This window comes from Phodopus roborovskii, unplaced genomic scaffold (assembly GCF_943737965.1).
Source record: "Phodopus roborovskii unplaced genomic scaffold, PHOROB, whole genome shotgun sequence".
Taxonomy (NCBI): Eukaryota; Metazoa; Chordata; class Mammalia; order Rodentia; family Cricetidae; genus Phodopus; species Phodopus roborovskii.
In genome coordinates this window covers 994,193-1,000,192 of record NW_026126651.1, presented here as the reverse complement: position 1 = coordinate 1,000,192, position 6,000 = coordinate 994,193, and the positions used below count along the sequence as shown (strand labels likewise).

The 6,000-nt window shown below is 41.5% G+C and overlaps 1 pseudogene; it reads left to right on the top strand.

The window, feature by feature from the left end:
- The first annotated feature begins 317 nt into the window (after window positions 1-317).
- Window positions 318-1,392, top strand: LOC127213757 (endoplasmic reticulum-Golgi intermediate compartment protein 2-like; annotated as a pseudogene).
- The last annotated feature ends 4,608 nt before the right edge of the window (window positions 1,393-6,000 follow it).

The window sequence follows — 6,000 nt, the reverse complement described above, 5'->3', positions numbered from 1 at the left end:
ATTCATCCTCGCTATCCCTCCAGCTCCTCCCAAATCCCCACCCTTCCCAATGCTTGTTTGTTTTTAAATTTTCATTTATTCTTCTCTCATAGAATACATCCCAATTGCAGCTTCCTCTCCCTCCACTCCTCGGTTCACCCCACCTCCTCTCTCCCCCAGAAACAGCAGGCCTCCCAGGGACATCACAGCTCAACAAGATACAATAAGAGCAGGCACAAAAACCTCACATCAAGGCTGGGAGAGGTAACTCAGGAGGAAAGGGGTTCTCAAAGCTGTGAAAAAAATCAGAGACATGGGGGGGGGGGCGCCAGGGGCTTGCGTTGAAAGATGGCGGGCAGCTGGGACCTTAGCACTAGCATGACTATATGAAGGGAGAGGAAGGTTTTTCTGAAGATGAGGCGACTGAATCGGAAAAAAAAACCTTAAGTTTGGTGAAAGAGTTAGACGCCTTTCCCAAGAGTCCTGACAGCTACGTGGAGATGTCAGCCAGTAGGGGGGAGGGACAGTTTCTCTAATAGCATTTACCCCTATGGCTTTATTAACAATAATGGAATTCTCAGTGTATCAAGACACATGGATGAAGTATGAATATGAAGTAGACAAGGATTTTTCTAGCAAGTTGAGAATCAACGTAGACATTACCGTTGCCATGAAGTGTCAGTATGTTGGAGCAGATGTCTTGGATTTAGCAGAGACCATGATTGCATCTGCAGATGGTCTGTCGTATGAGCCCGATGCTGCAGCTGATTCAGAGTAGGCTTCAAGAAGAGCCTTCCCTTCAAGATGTGATATTCAAAAGTGCTTTTAAAAGTGCCACCAAGGGAAGATGATTCGTCACTGACTCCAGATGCGTGCAGAATCCACGGTCACATCCATGTCAATAAAGTAGCAGGGAGTTTTCACATGACGGTGGGCACGCACATTTGGCAGCACTTGTCAACCATGATTCTTACAACTTTGCTCACAGAATAGACCATTTCTCTTTTGAAGAGCTTGTTCCAGGAATCATTAACCCTCTGGATGGAACTGAAAAGATTGCTGTGGATCACAACCAGACGTTCCAATATTTCAGTACAGTTGTGCCAACAAAGCTACACACAAACAAGATTTCAGCAGAGACTCACAAATTCTTTGTGACAGAAAGGGAGCGCATTATTAATCATGCTGCAGGCAGCCATGCAATCTCTGGAATATTTACGAAATATGACCTCAGTTCTCTCATGGTGACGGTCACTGAGGAACACATGCCTTTCTGGCAGTTTTTTTGTAAGACTCTGTGGTATTATTGGAGGAATCTTTTCAACAACAGGCATGTTACATGGAATTGGAAAATTTGTAGTGGAAATAATTTGTTGTCGTTTCAGACACCACTTTACCATTTTTAGAAAATAATACACATTAGCACCTCTTGGGTGGAGAAAAACATTTTGCCTGAAACAAATTTTTTCTAATAATAAAATGTGCAATATATTCAAAAGAAAAAGAAAAAAAATCAGAGACGCTGCTGTTCCCACTGTCACCAAGCCAACAACACGACACATATGCAGAGGACCCAGCATAGACACATGCAGGCTCCTTGTTTGCCCCTTAGTCTCTGAGCCCCCAGAGCCTGGCTTAGCTGACTCCACGGGCTTTGCTCTCCAGGTTTCCTTGACCTCTCTGTTCCCACAATTCCTCCTCCCCATCTTACATGGGGTTCCCCAGTCTCAGAGAGGGATCTGATGGAGACTTCCAGCTTGGGCACTCTCTGCCTAATGTTTGGCTGTGGGTCTTAGCCTCCACTCCCACCCCCCTCCCCCTGCCCAGTCTGTCAGCAAAACATATTCTATTTCTGCCTCCCAGGGAGATCAATTTGTCCCTGCTTGTTACTTAGCCTCTCTGGGTCTGCAGATTGTAGCATGGTTATCGCTTGCTTAACAGCCAATATCCACTTATAAGGGAGTACATACCGTGTTTGTCTTTCTGGGTCTGGGTTACCTCTGTTAGGATACTTTTTCTAGTTCCATCCATTTGCCCGCAAATTTTATGATGTCGTTTTTAAAAAAGTTTTATTTTATTTTATTTATTTATTTTAGCTGCGGAATAACATTCCATTGTATAAATGTACCACACTTTCTTTATTCATTCTTTGGTTGAACGACATTAGGTGCTTTCCAGTTTCTGACTGTTATGAATAAAACCTTTATGAACATTGTTGAGCAAGTGTCCTTGTGGTAGAGTGGAGAGTCCTTTGGGTATATGCCCAAGAATGATATACTGAGTCTTGAGGAACCGCCATATTGATTTCCACAGTGGCTGTAGCAGTGGAGGAGTGTTCCCCTAGCTGCACATCCTCTCCAGCATGAGCTGTTACTTGTGTTATCAATCTTAGCCACTCTGACAGGTGCAAGATGGAATCTCAAAGTAGTTTTGATTTGCATTTCCCTCATGGCTAAGGATATGTTGAACATTTCTTTAAGTGTTTCACAGCTGTTAGAAATTTCTCTGTTGAGCATTCTGTTTAGAGCTGTACCTCATTTCTTTTAAAAAAAAATAATTTATTTAACTTTATTTTATGTGTATTGGTATAAAGGTGTCAGATTCCCTAGAACTGGAGTTACAGACAGTTGTGAGTTGCCATGTGGATGCTCGGAACTGAACCCAGGTCCTCTGGAAGAGCACTCAGCGCTCTTATGCGCTGAGCCATCTCTCCAGGCCCGTACTCCATTTCTTAATTGGATCATTTGGTTTGATGTCTGGTTTCTTGAGTTCTTCATATGTTTTGGAAATAAGCCCTCTTTTCAATATGGAGTTAGTGACAATCTTTTCCCATTCTGTAGGTTGCAGTTTTTCCTATTGATTTGAGTGCCCGTGCTATCAAGAGTCTGCCCAGGAAGCTGTCTCCTGTACCAGTGCATCCAAGGCTAGTCCCCACTCCCTCTTCTATCAGTTTCAGTGGACTTGGTTTCATGTCAAGGTCTTTGATCCACTTGGACTTGAGTTTTGTGCAGGCTGATAGATGGGGACCTATTTGCATTCCTCTATATGTAGACATCCAGTTAGGCCAGCACCATTTGTTGAAGATTATTTCTTGTTTCCATTATGTACTTCAATCAAAACTCAGGTATCCATAGGTGTGTGGATTTACATCTGGGTCTTCCATTCAATTCCATGATCAACCTATGTGTTTCATGCCAATATCCTTCGGTTTTTTATAACTGTAGCTCTGTAGTACAGCTTGAAATCAGGGATGGTAATACCTCTGGAAGTTCTATTATTATTCAGGATTTTTATTTTAACTATCCTATTTTTTCCCCATACAGTGTTAGAATTTTGATGGGGATTGCCTTGAATCTGTAGGGTGGCCATTTTCACTATGTTAATCCTACTAATAATACATGAGCATGGGAGATCTTTCCAGTCTCTGATATCTTCATATCTTCTTCAGTTTCTTGCTCCAAATCCTTGATGTTTGTCATACAAGTTTTTCACTTGCTTAGTTAGAGTTACACCAAAATATTTTATATTATTTGTAGCTACTGTGAAGGGTGTTAGTTTCCTGATTTCCTTCTCAGTCTGTCATTTGTATATAAGAGAACTACTGATTTTTTTTTTTAGTTCATCTTGTATCCAGTCACTTCACTGAAGGTGTATATCATCTGTAGGAATTCCCTGGTAGTATATTACCTGTAGATAACAATATTTTGTCTTCCTTTCCAATCTGTATCCACTTTGTCTCCTTTTGTTGTCTTACTGCTCTAGCTAGAACTTTGAGTACTATATTGAATAAATATGGAGAGAGTGGACAGCCCTGTCTTGTTCCTGATTTTAGTGGTGTTGCTTTAAGTTTCTCTCCATTTAATTTGATGTTGGTTATGGGCCAACATAGGTATGTTCACTGTATCCCTAATCTCTCCAGAACTTTTATTATGAAGGGGTGTTGGATTCTGTCAAAGGATTTTTGGGTATCTAATGAGATGATCAAATGTTTTCTTTCCTTTCAGTTTGTTTACATGATGGAGTACATTGACTGATTTTCATGTGTTGAACCATCCCTGCATCTCTGGGATGAAGCCTACTTGATTAGCGTGGATGATCTCTTTGATATGTTCTTGGATATGGTTTTTGAGTACTTTATTGAATATTTTTGCATCAATGATCATAAGGGAAATTGGTTTGTAATTCTCTTTCTTTGTTAAACTTTCATTTGGTTTGAGTATCAGGGTGACTGTAGCCTCATAAAATTAATTTTGCAATGTTCCTTTTGTTTCTATTTTGAGGAACATTTGAGGTAGCTCTTCTTTGAAAGACTGGTGGAATTTTGTGCTAAAACTGCCTGGCTTTGTTTGTTTGTTTGTTTTGTTTTGTGTGAAACTTTTAATGACTGCTTTTATTTCTTTGGGGGTTTTAGGACTATATAAACTATCTGATCTTGATTTGACTTTGGTAAGTGATATCTACTGAGAAAACTATCCATTTCTTTTAGATTTTCCAATTTTGTGGAGTATGGGTTTTCAAAGTCTAACCTAATGATTCTCTGGATTTCCTCAGCGTCTGTTATTATGTCCCTCTTTTTCATTTCTGATTTTGGTAATTTTCATATTCTCTCTCTGCCTCTTGGTTAGTTTGGATAAGGGTTTGTCTAACTTGTTGGTTTTCTCAATGAACCAACTCTCTGTTTCTTTGATTCTTTGTTTATATTTTATTAATCTTATCCTTGAGTTTGATCATTTCTTACAGACTACTCCTCTTGGGTGTGATTGCTTCTATTGGTTTTAGAGTTTTTGGGTGTGATGCTGAGTCACTAGAATGAGATCTCTCCATTTCTTAAAAAAAATGTAGACAGTGCTGTCTACAAATTCACGAGTGCAGTGGCCATGTCATGCCTAGAAGACACTATTTCTTGACACTTCTCCCCATTTTCTGACTTGCTATACAGTATAAGGCCCTGAATTCAAACTGACAGACTCTAAGTAAAGTCAGACATGATAGCATTTTCCTATTCCAGCACTCCTGGAGAGAGACAGACCAGACGGTCCACAGATACTCATTGGCCAGCTCGCCTGTCAACACAGGGGAGGAGGTGTAGTCTCAAACAAGGTGGGGGATGAGAGTTGATACCTGAGGCTGTCCTCGACCTCCACAAGAGCCCTGGCATGCACACTGCTGCATTCACACACGTAGGCGTGCTCACTCCCCCCCCCCCACACACACACAGGGGAAGGGATACATCTCAGAAATGATGCTCTTGTCTAAGGCGTGTGAGACCTCCATTCCATCTGTAGCAGCATCAAAGACAGGCAAGAGAAAAGCAAGAAAAGCACAGACCAAAAACTTACACATTTTAAGCCGGGTGGTGGTGCACGCCTTTAATCCCAGCACTCGGAGGCAGAGGCAGGCAGATCTCTGTGAGTTCAAGGCCAGCCTGGTCTACAAAGCTAATTCCAGGACAGCCTCCAAAGCTACAGAAAGACCCTGTCTCAAAAAACAAAAAACGAAACAAAACAAAAAAAGTTACATATTTTAAGCTAAAGTTAAAGACTGCCTATAATAGGAAAATTCTCTTTAATATGTGAGTAAGAATCTCATGCATGGAGATTCTACTTAAAAAATTCACACCCAATTTCCAGGCCAATTCTGACCCTTGCCATATATGCATTTGAAGGCAATGGGTTAGGCTCCATGTGGGAGGCAGTGGCTCTTCCTGTGCCTCAGTTTCTCTATTTATAAGATGGGAGCAACGATGGCTCCTACAGCACAGGCTTGACACAGGATCTAACAAATTAACAGCATGGAGAACAGAATTGTTGTGGTTATAAGGCCGCTTTTATTGATTGCTATTTTTGAGGGGGCAGGGGAAAGCAGAGGATCCAGGACCTCACACATGCCAGGCAGATGTTTTACACTCAGCCACGTGTCATTGGGGTTTTTTTTTTTGGCAGGGGCTTAAACCCCTGAGCTACAAGCCCTGCCATTCACTGGGTGATGAGCCTTACCTCAGGCTCTCATTGGGGGATCCCA